The sequence below is a fragment of the Cajanus cajan genome, chromosome 11, assembly GCF_000230855.2.
Source record: "Cajanus cajan strain Asha chromosome 11, NIPB_CcT2T_4, whole genome shotgun sequence".
In the NCBI taxonomy this organism is placed as follows: Eukaryota; Viridiplantae; Streptophyta; class Magnoliopsida; order Fabales; family Fabaceae; genus Cajanus; species Cajanus cajan.
In genome coordinates, this window is record NC_138527.1 from 36,558,116 (window position 1) to 36,572,280 (window position 14,165).

Below are 14,165 nucleotides of genomic sequence, written 5' to 3' on the forward strand. Positions count from 1 at the left end.
AGTTCAAGAAAAGATTGGTCTTTGAAATTGGATGACACATTGTGGGCTTACAGGACAGCATACAAAACTCCAATTGGACTTTCTCCATTTCAGCTTGTCTATGGGAAAGCCTGTCATCTTCCAGTTGAGTTGGAGCATAAGGCCTATTGGGCATTGAAAGCATTGAATTTTGATTCGAAAGCTGCAGGTGAAAAGAGAAAGCTCCAGTTACATGAGCTTGAAGAGATGCGGTTACAAGCCTATGAATCATCACGGATTTATAAAAGCAAGGTCAAGTCTTATCATGATAGAAAAATTATCCAGAGAAACTTCCAACCAGGTCAACAGGTGTTATTGTTCAATTCCAGGTTGAGATTATTCCCTGGAAAACTCAAGTCCAAATGGTCAGGCCCTTTTGTCATCAAATCAGTTAAGCCATATGGGGCAGTAGAATTGGAAGAACCAAACTCTGGAAGATCTTGGATGGTGAATGGCCAAAGAATTAAGCCATACTTAGGTGGTGATATTGAGCAACTCACCAATGTCACTCATCTCATTGATCCATGACTTCAAGAAGTGTCAAGCTAATGACAATAAAGAAGCGCTTGCTGGGAGGCAACCCAGACGTTATGTTTTTAAAAGTGGTTTGATTATTTAGTATTGCATGTTTAATTTCATATGTGTGATGTTTTAGGGAGTGAGTTTAGAATTTAATGCTTAAAATAAATTCAAGAATATTGTGTTAGATTATGCATTTTCTTTGATGTTCAATGTGTGTTTGTTTTGATGGAGTAAAGGAAGAATATTAAGGAATTTGGGATCAAAACTGAGCTAGAATAAGAATTGTATAATTTCTGATCCAGGACTCAGTGGCTCAGCCCCTCTGAGTGGCTCAGCCCTTTGTATCAGTCAATAATCAGAGGAGTCCCTGGAGGTCAGGCGCTCAGCGCTTGAGAGGCGCTCAGCGCCTCATATGAGGAGGGGTTTCTGGAGGCAAGGCGCTCAGCGCCTGGGATGCGCTCAGCGCCTGGAAGGAGAAAACCCCTAGAACTCTCTGGAGCCAATTGGCTCAGCGAAATTAAGGCGCTCAGCGCCTGGGGTTAGTGATCTCTCTGGAGCCAAAGCGCTCAGCGCTTCCCAAGCGCTGAGCGGATGAGTTACGGGTTTGAGCCTTCATTTGAATTAAAAGCCTCAACTGCTCAAGGGTCACACATAACCCACTCAGCCCTTTCCTATTCTAAACGTTTGAAAGAGCCTTTCCCCCTCCCTTTTGCTATTTTTATTCTCACTTGCTCTCAAGTTCTTCTGATTCCTTAATCTTTTGTGTGCTTCCAAAATCATCATCTCAAATCCCAGGTATGCTCATATACATTCTTCTTTTGCGCCAACCCTTGGTTGTTATTCATGCAATACATTCTGCTGCTTTGCCCTATTTATGTTAGTTAGGATTTGGTTATTATTCTGTTCTTGAAATTTTGTAATCCAATGGTTTGTTTTTAAAGACATATGTCTAGGGTTTGAAATTGCTGCATTAAGGTTCGTACCTTATATGTTAGGGGCATAACTCTCTGCATTCCAAAATCAGGGCTTGAATTTCACTGCCATACATTGTTAAGTTTTAAGTATATTTTGGCGTGGGTTCCATAGCCATGGGTTTTAAAAATGATAGTTCAGTTTCAACTTCTGGAGCAAGGCGCTCAGCGCTTCCAAAGCGCTGAGCGGATAGAGGTCAGAAACCCTTGATGGCTTAAAGCGCTCAGCGGACAAGAGGCGCTGAGCGGATGGAATGCAGAATCTCATGTTCTTTTATTGCATGAATTAACTGAAATTGTCTAACATTTATGGTTTGCTCTTGTTCTGAATGAATTGCAGATGGGAAAATCAAGACCCACTCATGAGATTCCAGCCAGTAAAAAGAGGAAGGGGGCTGCTTCTTCAAATCCTCCTCCACATGATTCTGACACTGAGGAGCCTACCCATTCACCTGTGGCTTCAATCCGTTTGGACAGGAACAGATTCATGACCAAAACTAAGCAGCATCGATATACTGAGTTGGAGCCCCGCCAAATAGTTGCTGAAAGACGGGTGGAGTTGGAAGCTGGAGAATATATGGACTTCCAAAGGGAGCTGACTCGCAGGAAATGGAACAAATTGGCTACTCCTGAAAAGAAATATAATGAAGAGATCATCAAGGAGTTTTATGCCAATGCTTACCCGCTCCAGAGGACTGATCAAACTAGAAACAGCTGGGTCAGAGGCGCTGTGGTCAGTTATTCTAGGGATGCCATTCAACAGTATTTGGGTAGTCGTGATGTTATAGGAGGTGATGGTTTGGATGAATTTGGTCGATTGAAGAAAGCCCATGCTTTTAATGCGGACAAAATGGCTAAGCTGTTATGTTTGCCTGGATGTACATACACAGTGGGACTCACAGGTAACCCAGTTTCATTCCTTAGGAAGAACTTGACTACCACTGCACGTATCTGGCAGAATCTCCTATATTGTAATGTGTACTGCATCACCCACATATCTGATCTAAACATGCCCAGAGCAACACTTCTTTATTCTATTTTGCAAAAGACAGAGGTGGATATACCTACAATTATTTCAGATGAAATACACAAGATCGTGTTATCTTCTCCGTCTTCAACAGGTGTTTCTAGACCTTTGGGCTTTCCAGGTTTAATTACTGGGCTATGTTTATTTAGTGGTTCTCGTTTGCCTGGCAATTTAAATAAAGCTCTCCGACCTCCCATCAATGCTGCATATATTAAAATACATTGCAAAAGTGAGCAGCATGGAGATGCTTCACAACCTCGACCCCAGAGGCATGGGCAAGGCTCTTCCTCTTCCCAAGTACCTGCTCAGGACTTCATGGCTGCACACTTTCATCACATAGAGCAGCAGAATCTGGCCAACCATCTGGCACTGATGTCACTCAACACTAGCATGTATCATGCCCATCAGCACCAGTTTCAGGGTGGCCCTCCTTTCCAATGGCCATCCCCAGAGGCATTTCAGCAACACTTTTATTGGCCTGGGGACAGTCCACATTTTGAAGGAGGAGAGGATGAGCAGGAGCAAGAAGGAGGAGATGGAGCTGAAGGAGATGACCATGATGATGAGGACATCTGAGGGTTTTTGTGCAGTTTATTTTGTTTCGTTTTATTTATTATCAGTATTGTGCATTTTATTTTGGATACATTAGTTGCTTGCTTTGGTTTAACTCAACTGACAAATTTTTCTAGAAAGTGCAAATTTATGATTCCAAGTTTTCAATGATCAATATTTTCTAATCTGGGAAGTTACATTGTTGCACAAGTGGTTACAATTTTGACTTTGATTGTGTGCTTCAAGTTTGTTCAAGTGAAGTTGAAATGATTCTAAAGTTGTTGATGTTAGGGCACTTAACCAAACCGTGTGAGTGAGTGAGCCAAACAGTTAAAATACAATCTTGGAGAGTCATCACTAATTCATGCGGTCAGTTTTGTTTGAGTCTCTCATTAGTCACAGTTATGCTATGCATGAAATTTCTAAGGCAGTTGTTTAATTTAACCAGTAGCCAAAAAAAAAAAAAAAAAAAAAAAAAAAAAAAAAAAAATAGCCAACCCATGAATCCTTGAACATAAAATCTGACCTTAAACAGAACCCCTAAGCTCAAAATGGAAAACCATGATTGTCCTTAGCCTTGTTGGTAAGAGACATTTTTATGAAACAAGTGGGTTTGAACCAAGTTGGGGGTAGTTTGCATGGAGAGATCATGTGGTTGAAGCTGGATTGTATATCTCTATTACAGTGTATTATTATGTATATCTCTAAAAAAAAAAAAAAAAAAAAAAAAAAAAAAAAATTTTGAGTTAATTTTGTAATCAAGGTTCCTTGTTATCATTCCATTAATTTGTGCAATATTGAAAAGAGAAGGAACCAGTAAGTCATTCAAAGAGGGATGAGGTATAAAGAATCAAGAGAATTCAAGCTAGAGCAAGGATTTGATTAACCATATGAGTGAGAATGTCTCTTGTCAAACAGGCTTTCAGATCAGATTCCCAAAGAAAAACCAAATCTCTGATAGCCAGGCCATGTTACAACCCTCTTAAGTCCTTAGTAATTCATGCTTAGTCTTAACAATAGACTTGTGAGAGACAGGTAACAAATCAGACTTAGCTTGTTTGGTGCATGAAAGGAGAGAAACACTCATCTGCACAATATACTAAGAGAGTTATACACTAGTGAGGAAATTTGAGTGCTCTTGGCTGAAAACAATGGAAGATGATTGGATATTTTCCTTGAGTGTGCTTGAGGTTCACAATGTTTGTCATCAATTGGGTATCAATTGTTGTAGCAATCACTCACTGGATTTTGAAAAATAAGTTCATTGTATTCTGTGAAATCATGAAAAATGTATTGATATATTTGTTGGGTGAAACTTTTGTATTCACTGGAAAGATGAGTCAGTCATATTATTCTCAACGAAGATTGTTGTTTGAGGACAAACAAATTTCTAAGTTGGGGGTAGTTTGATAAGTGTCTAATTAGCTTGATTTAACATTCATTTGAGACACTTATCTAATAGTTTTTGTGTTGTTATTAATGTTATTTTGATTTATATAGGCATGGAATCAAAGAGATACTCTTGATCAATGTTAGCACATAGAATAGGAAGCCTTTAATCTAATTTTGTGCTTATTTTGTAGGAGTTGAAACCTGGAGAAAAATGGCTCAGCCATTCTGAGGCGCTCAGCGGAATAAGAACAGAGAGTTTCCACAATGAAGGCGCTCAGCGGATCATATCCGCTCAGCGAATTGGTCCCTGGAAGAAAAGGAATGCTCTCTGCCTCCAATCCGCTCAGCCATTTCCAATCCGCTCAGCGGATTTCATCCAGAAATGTGAAGGTGCTCTCTGCCTCCTATCCGCTCAGCGAATAAAAGGCGCTCAGCGCCTAGGTTCCTTCATGGTGAAGAATTCAGGTTTCTTCATGGTGAAGAACTCTCAATCCGCTCAGCCGTTTCGAGGCGCTGAGCGGATTCATATCTCTCTTGCTTACTCTGTTTTCATATATAAGGAAAGAAAGAGAGAGAAAGGGGACTGACACGAGAGGAAGAAAAAAAACAGAGTACTCTGGAGCTCGTGGGAACGCGAATCTTCAAAGGATCTTCTTCTTCTACCTCTCAACTTGTAACTTGGTGATTTCTTGTAATATGGAGAGCTAATCTCTAAGTTTGGGATTGATGTAGTCATCAAACTCCTATGTATTTCTCTTTGATTCATATATATATATGATCTATTACCCTTTGTTAGTGATTTGTATTCCATTCTTAATGCTTAGATAAACTGATCACTTATCTTTGATTTTGGATTTAGAATTTAGTTGGAAAACATTTTCTGGATCTAGACTTGAGTCAAATCACCTATTATTTTTAAGAGCCAGGGATGGTCTTGATCTTAATAGTTGTAACAAGTTCTGATTCGTAATGCGGAATATTGAACTAAATGAAGTGAGGAATCATTCATTGAGTTGAATATCCCAGAATTTCTTATGCCAAGGGATTGGGTTTGAATGAAAATAGAGAATGCAATAACAATGAGTAATGGAAATTTTAGAAAGAATCAATAGGAATACATAGGAGGGAGATTGATGAAATCAAATCCCAACTGTTTCTTATATCTGTTTTCTTTAAATCAAATTACTCTTTAGTTTCTTGAAGTTGGAAAATCATATATCTCAAATTTGAATATGTGTAACTATTCCAGTTTTAAATTTATAAGCATCAACTAATATAATAGAAATCTAAGTTATCTCACAAGTCCCTGAGGTTCGACAACCTTTTATTTTTACTACAGAGACTTGGGTGCGCTTGCCTATTTAAAAATCTTAACACAGCACTTGTAGAACGGCCTGTTTTCATTTTAGAACGGGCCGTTCCGGATGCAAAAATACACACATGAGGAATAGATCAAAACAGGTCATTCTGCTTGAACGTTCCAGTTTCAAAATTAATAGACTACATGTGTTGGAGAACGGCCCGTTCCAATTGCAACATTAACATACAACCTGAACTACAAACAGAAAAGAAATTAAATAATATATAATTAATGTTTATTTAGCATAAAATTCATATTATTAACGTCTGTTAAATTTTGGATAGTAAATTGTTTATGGGACTAAAATTGCCCATTATTTAAATTTATAGACCAAAATTAAGCAATTCAAATTATGAGAACTAAAATTGCTCCTACACTAAATTAAGAGGACCAAAAGTGTAATTAAGCCTAATTTTTTTTTGGCAATTTTTGTAGCCACTACTTAATAACAAAGTACTGAAATTTATTGAGTCTAAAATTTGTCATATCTTCAATCTTATAGCTCAATGCTAGTCGATAGAACTTTCCATGACAAGCTTTAATAACAACCAACGAAGCCAATTCATAGGTATCATGAACGAGGGATTAACTTTATTCACCACTGCAACTATGGCGTTTGTTTCGACATATGATATTTTCATAAATTACATTTCGAGAAATGTTATAACTATTAATGTTATTTTGAGAAATATTTCAAAAATGTATTTAATAGTATTTTAACATTTTCAAAATAAAATTAAAATAAAACAATAATTGAAATGGAAGTTACGAATGAATTAAAATATAACTTTTAACGTTTTCATGCGAATAAGTTTCTCATTCTTTGTCATGAGAATACAAAGAAAACTATGCTATAATTACTTTTTTGAAAATAAATAATACTAAAATATTTTTAAAAAACTTCAAATAAACCCGAGAATATTACTCCAAATGATCATTCTTTAAAAAAAAAGAGTTTTTAATATGTGAAATAAATAAAAAGTGGATGATTTTTTGAATTGTTTTATATTATGATTTTCTATACCTAAAAAAGAAGGAAGAAGAAGAAGAAGAAAAACGACATTAAAAAAAAGTGATATGATTAAATCAGTTTTTTTTAATCCATTCTACCTTACTCAAATAGGATAGTATAGAGAAGAAGAAAAATCAGTTTTCTGGGAGAAAAATGAACTTTTCAAATTGATAAATAATTAAATACAGCTACTGCAAATAATTATAGGGTTACAAAAGTTTGTGAGGGAGTTGCAACTACCTCTAATCATTCTGATATAGTATTACATAAATCAATTGGCCTACCTTAAATAAAGTAGGCTTCCAGAAAAATAACATTTTTGAAAAATATTTATTATTAATATTTTTCATAAAAAGGGAAATTAATAACTAATTCATACGTAATATTAAAAGTAAAACCTTTTCTTTAAAATTGTCTTTCATCTTATCATTTTTTCTCTTGTAACTAATAATTATCACTGCTAGAAAAATTAAAGTAAAATAACAATCTAATCGATTTGTTGCTAATTAAATAGGCAATTTCAGTCTCAAAATTAGTTTGCGATTGAACTGGTGATCGATTAGAGGCGGTTGTCAAATCTTCAATCGCTAAAGACTACAGTGATAATTAATAATTGATTGTTAATAACGAAAATAAATAAATAAATTAGTTGCTATAACTGTTCACTGGTGATTCTTGGTGACCAATTTAGCCACGTCTTATAATACTTGTCAAATTGCCCACTTTTAATTGCAAATTTTAATAATTTGCGATCGATTGATGTAGATTGCTAAATAGTTAACCAATTTGATCTTCATTTTAATGGTTTAGCAACAGAATTAGTGATATATTGTTGGTCTCCAATTGCGAATTCGGTTGTTAAATGACCAAATAAATGAAAATTGGTAGCAAAAATCAATCACACGCAAATATAACAATTGTCTTCCATCGATATCTAATTTGATTACTATTTGGAACTATTTTGTGTGCGTACTACTGATGTACTATATTGAATGGTAAATTCCAAAAAAAAAACATGTTTACGTGCACTATTTTACTGATACTTATTTTAATTCAAGATATTAGATAATATATATAAAAGTGGATTTTCTTCTAATCCCTTTATTTGTGAGACTTTTGTTTATTGTTTTCAACATAACACCAATATGTAGTATATAAGAATAAATAAGATATTTTTTTTATAGTAATTATGACATTGATACGAATTATTTATCACTGAAAATAGTAAATAATCTTTATCAAAAATCGTAATTAAACACACATAAAACAAGTATTTCTTGTATATATAGCATAGATTTTTTCATACTTAAAATCAATGAGAAATTTAATTATATGATGAGTCTTTTATCATTCTTTGAAGAATATAGAACCTAATATTCTGAATATATGTATATTATTTTTAAAGAAATTAACAATTTGATATTGGTGATAATGAAATTGTAAATTTCCTTATGGTGTGTTTGGACGAGGAATTTTACAAATTTAAGGAATTTTAAATTCTTGATATTTGAATTACTTTGATTTTAATTTCTATTATTCTTAAAATATTTTATTTGGATGAGTCAATTCAAATTTTTTAAAATTTAAATTGTTAGGTTAAATATGATAATTTGATTCCACCATAGTAAAATTGATTTTAAAAATATATTTATATGTTGAGATCTTTAAATTAAATTTTATAAAATAAATATTAATCCATTTTTAAATATTTAATAATTTTAAAAATTAATATTAGATATATTTAATAATTTTAAAAATATTTTTGAATATCCAATAATTAAAAGAATGAAGAGATAAGATAAAATATATAGGTGAAATAAGAAAAACAAATATGAAGAATTTCAAATTCTCCCAATTTTTGGGAGAATTTGAAATTCTACTATTTTAAAGAATTTCACAAATGTTTGAATTTTAAATTCTTTATAAATTCTTCATCCAAACAAAGTATTTCACCTCAAGAAATTTGAAATTCTTCAAATAAATGAATTACCTTATATAAATTCCACATCCAAACACACTATTAAGAATCATTTTAGAATCTATTACTTGTTATAAATGATAGTTCAAATAACTATTACGAAGTAGATTTGAACAATTTAAAAATACATGAAAATGTTTTAAATTTATTTAGTGCTAAAAAATTAAAGTTTAAAAGTAAATTAATTTTACCTTTGAAACTTCTTAAACCAAATTTATTCTGAAAGACTTGCCCTTTCCCAGACGAGTTGAATTCTTGTGATATGATTATGAATAAAACATTTTGACTCAATGTATCTAATATGGATGCTTCAACTAGACTTAAAAATGATAAAAGATTTAAAGAGAATTTGATTTACATATGAAGATCAAAGATTAATTTTAAAGATCATTTACACACTCTCAATAGACCAATCCAACTCTTTTAGATTAGGTAAGAAATTTTGATGGTTTAATTTTACAAAATAATCTTTCAACTTCCCTAAATGAAATAGAAATCACAAACCTTGATGATGATATTTATCTTTCAATTAATTGTTTTTAGAAAATGAACCAAAAGTGCACACAAAAACTACTTTTTCCTCTTCCAAATTATCTCTTATTTCACAAATTTTTTCCATCCCATGAAACCTTTCTTGCAAACCTGAACTCAATCTCAATTCTTACTAATGTTTTTTTTAAAGATATTATCTAATAAAATATGGAAGCAAGTCATCATAGATATAAAAATGGAAGTATTGAAGAAAAACAAACTGTGAGAGTTGGTTTCTTTGCCAAATGATTGTTCAAATATTAATGCATTAGAATTTTTTTTAAAAAAAAATTAATGATATAAGTAAAAATTATGAACACCTTCACATGCTTTATTATATAATAAGGAGATTTTATTCTTTTAAAATGCATATATTCGATATATGATAACGTTAATCATTTCTTGTAGTAATTATTGTTTTATCTGAAAAAGAATTTTAGAACCAAATTAATTTATCAACAAAGATCAATAGTATTTTAAGAAAAATATTAAAATTGAACTGGGATCGATCTTTTTTTATTATATAATCTTTCCTCTTATATATTACAGAAACATTTTAAGAAATATTAAATGAATTGACTTTTTATGTTAGCTACAACTAAACTCTTTAGACTTTTATGAATTGACTTTTAATTCAAGAGAAACCCTTGTGTAGTGTTGCTGCTTCTACTTCAATAGCTGGTGGTGACACTCCAAACTGATTTTGCTTTGAAAAAATCATCACCTCTATCATGGCGGATGTATTATGCCAACCTTTTTAATCAATAAACAATAAAAGTTGTAAATCAATTAAACTCTTTTCTCTCTTGCGAGGATTTGAAAAGGTAACTTGTCATAAATTAATAAGATAAGATATATATAACTACTATTCTCTAACATTAATTAATAATATAGATTGAGAGCAATTAAGTAGAAAGGGTAAGAGGATCTTAAGGATAATTTTAAAGAAATAATATCTCTCATTTGTTGTAACGTTCTCAAAGGCTTATGTAGGTACCACTTGTGCCTATCTTTTTTTATTTTTTATTTTACTGATACTTGTGCCTAGCTATCTAAGCAATAATAATACATTTTTCTTATAATAGTACAAAGAAATTTTTTGAAGAAATAATAAAAATTATTAAAAGGTTTATTATCATTAACCAAATTAATTAAATTTCTTAATTTCCATATATTAGTTAAAATAATCTTATATGTTGCAAAAAAAAAATTATTAAATAAAAATATATCATTACGTTATAAAATTAATATGAAGAAAAAAAATTACATTAGGGAATATTATATATGTTTCTAGCTTATTCTCACTTAATATGAAATAATTATTATATGGTATAGGATCATGTGAGTTTTTGACCAATTTCCACGTGATATCATATAAATAATTATATCATATAAACTTTATATATATATATATATATATATATATATATATAATAGGAATGAAAACAAAAAAAAATGCAAATGTAAATTTCTTTTTTTCAACACAATATTTTTACTTCAATCTTTAGACTAAAAGAACAAAATAAATGATATGATTGAATCACAAACTTAGTTGAATGTAGTTGATCACAGCATAGCGATTAAGCCGATACCGTGGTTCATATATCATATAAAGATTGATGCAACTATAAACATGCATAATCTCATATTATTTAATAATTTCTCCCTAACTAGAGGCTGCTACATGCCACTACTGTGCATGGGCCATGGGGTGCATGATTTTGTATGGAAGTTGAGTGACGCAGCATGAGGGACGGTGAGATCAAAAAGACAGCAGAGCCAATTTGGGAGGTCCACCTTACTCCCTATGTAACATAGCAGATAGGGTTTCCATTTAACACATGACATGACCTCACAACAACATCCATAAACCACAATTATATATAATCACAAACCCACAATATCGGAAAACCACACACATACATACATGCCTTGGTATTACTAAACAACACAACACTCATCATTGGCACATAATATTAGCACCCTTTCACTCATATACATATATTTTTTTTCATTACTAAAGAGTATCCTCATCAAAAACACAGGTACTAATTTCTCTTAGAAGTTTTGCAGACAGGTGAATTTTTCCTCTTAGTTCAAACTTTCTACATACACGAGTTTGAACCGCAACCACAACAAGAGTCACTCGTCACTCACGCCAACCTTTTTACTGAGATATGAAAAAGGAAGCTATGGCTTCTTCTACTTTTCGCTCCATAAGCTTGCCAACAAGATTACATCCAAGCACAGTTCCAATAGAGGAGGAGCTGAACAAGCTCAAAACATGGGAAGCATTTTCTTCCTCTGAGGTGGAGAGAATTCTCTTTGGTCTTTCAGGTCTTGCAGAGTTATACAAATGCATAGAAGATCTTTTGAAACTGCCACTCACTCAACAAGCATTATCTCATCACCACAACCACAAATGGCTTTGATGAGTTGCTAGATTTCCCTGTAAGATTCTTGGACATTCTGGGAGAAACAAGGGATGCATTCTTGGTAATGAAAGGAAGTGTTAGAGACCTTCAATCAGCACTCAGAAGGAGAAAGGTTGGAGACTTGGTGATTGAAAGCCACGTGTCTTCATATTTGAGTCTAAGAAGAATCACAAGGAAACAATGCACAAAATCTTTGGTTTTGTTGAAGCACACTGAAGGGCCATCATCATTAGGGGCCTCTCCTCCTTTGGATCTTAACCACCATCTCTCTTCAGTTGTGAGGGTTCTAAGAGAAGCTAGTTTGATCACCAGCTCCATTTTTCAGTCACTAGTGGGGTTTCTCTCTTCACCGATCTTAAGGTCAAAGGTTAGTAATAAGTGGACATTTGTGTCAAGAGTGATGAAGAAAGGGGTGCTACTTCAATGCAACAATCATGAAGAGAATGTAAATGAAATTGAAAAGGTGGACCTAGCACTTTGTAGAATGGTGATGGATAACACAACCAAGGAGTTTGAGGCTGAGAATATTCAATCTGCACATAAGGAGCTTGAGGCTGTGGTGGTAGTCATTGAAGGGCTTGAAAATGGATTGGATTGCTTGTTTAAGCACCTTATTAATACTCGAGTGTCTTTTCTAAATATATATAGTTTCTCCCTCAGGAAGAATATGATAGGCATGTCAGTGTCTGAGGATCTATACAAACAAATTAACCTTATTGACATTTTCTATTGGTAATTATATTTAAGAAAGTTGTCACTGATGTAATTGTACATTAAATATAGTTTTCTGTTTTCTTTTCTTCCTGTTGTTTTAGCAATACACCGGATATTCTTCTTGTGACTTGGTTTCGTTCATTGAATATTTTTTTTCTATCCTTTTTCTTCAGCATATTAAATTTGCTTGCAATTCAGGAAACAGGAACAGTGTAGCTGCTAGTATTTACTTTTCTTGCAGAATTAAGTGGAATATATAAACTAAACAGCGTATCAGGTTAGAGTTAATGGAAATTAATATTGAAAAATGATAGATTGAAATTATTGAAAAAAGTTACTAAAATTGGGTATAGTGGTGAAAAAATTGGATAATTTGTGTAAGATCATATTTTCAAATACCTTGGTAAAAAGAAAAGTTAAGAATACAAATCAATAATTAATCAACACAATAGGACTATCATCCATAATATCTACTTTTATGTTAAAAAGAACTCATTTAATTTCCCCAAAAGTTTATTTTAATTTCTGTTAACTTATGAAAGATATTTGATTTATTTTATGTTTCTATAAATATTTTTTGGGAAATTTTATCCATTGTGGATCTAAAGCTCAAGTTCTTAATTTGTACAAATAACTTAATTAAGAAGCCACCAATACAGTATCTGCTTTTCTGCTCTCTTAAGTGTTTGCAAGAATTAGGAGCTTTCGAGCTAAACTGCATATCCATTGTAATAAAACCGTCCTTGTCATAGTCATCCTCTTCCTTTCCCCCAAACCCCGGGAACTTCATTTTCTAGTCACTTTCAAGAGTGTGATTCAAATCTGCTGTATCACTACCCCATCTTGGTCCCATCACTACATAATTATTAATGTACTTATAATTTTGCCCAACTCCATACGCTAATCATTCAATCTATTTTTAACTGGAATAAGGATAAGTTAAGGAGACTTGCATACAAATAAATAAGTTAATATCGTTTTTGGTTCAGAATGATTATTGTTTTCTCATTATACACAGAGAAAATTATTAAAACAGAAGAAGTAAACTTTAAGATCAGATGAGTGTAACGCTACTTGTTACTTAACCACGAATTTAGAAAACTATAATGGTTTTAGCAACGTGTGAAATAAGTGCAAAAAAGTAAGAGAGCAGAATGTGACAAAACTAGGAAAAGAGTGACTACAATATTATTATAATAATTAAATAGTGAATTTGAGAAAGAAACTGCGCATTTAATGATTAAGGAGTATGGTAATGGAATATCTATTGCTTACATGTAATGTAATCACTGGTGGGGGGAAAAGAGAAAAAGAAAATAAAAATCCTCAGTGATAGAATTTTTCACGCAAATCCCTGCTTGCTGTAAGCCTATAATTCCAAAACGATAAATATCTTCATAATAACCATGTATAATTATATATCATATTCATCATAAACCGAAGAAAGAAGTAACTGAATAGTGAATACCCTATTATTTTTTATTATAATAATATATAAATTAATTTTGTGTGATTAAAGGTAACCAGACAAGTTTTCCAATAAAAATTAATCTTCAACAAAAACAAATATTACATACTGATAACATGATTAAAAAAAAATCACTGCAACTATTTCTATATAAAAAATAAAAAAAATTAAAAGTCTCTACTAGG

At 32.4% G+C, this 14,165-nt stretch overlaps 1 pseudogene; it reads left to right on the top strand.

The window, feature by feature from the left end:
* Positions 1-11,282: 11,282 nt before the first annotated feature.
* LOC109800468 (uncharacterized) lies at positions 11,283-12,639 on the top strand (annotated as a pseudogene).
* Positions 12,640-14,165: the final 1,526 nt, after the last annotated feature.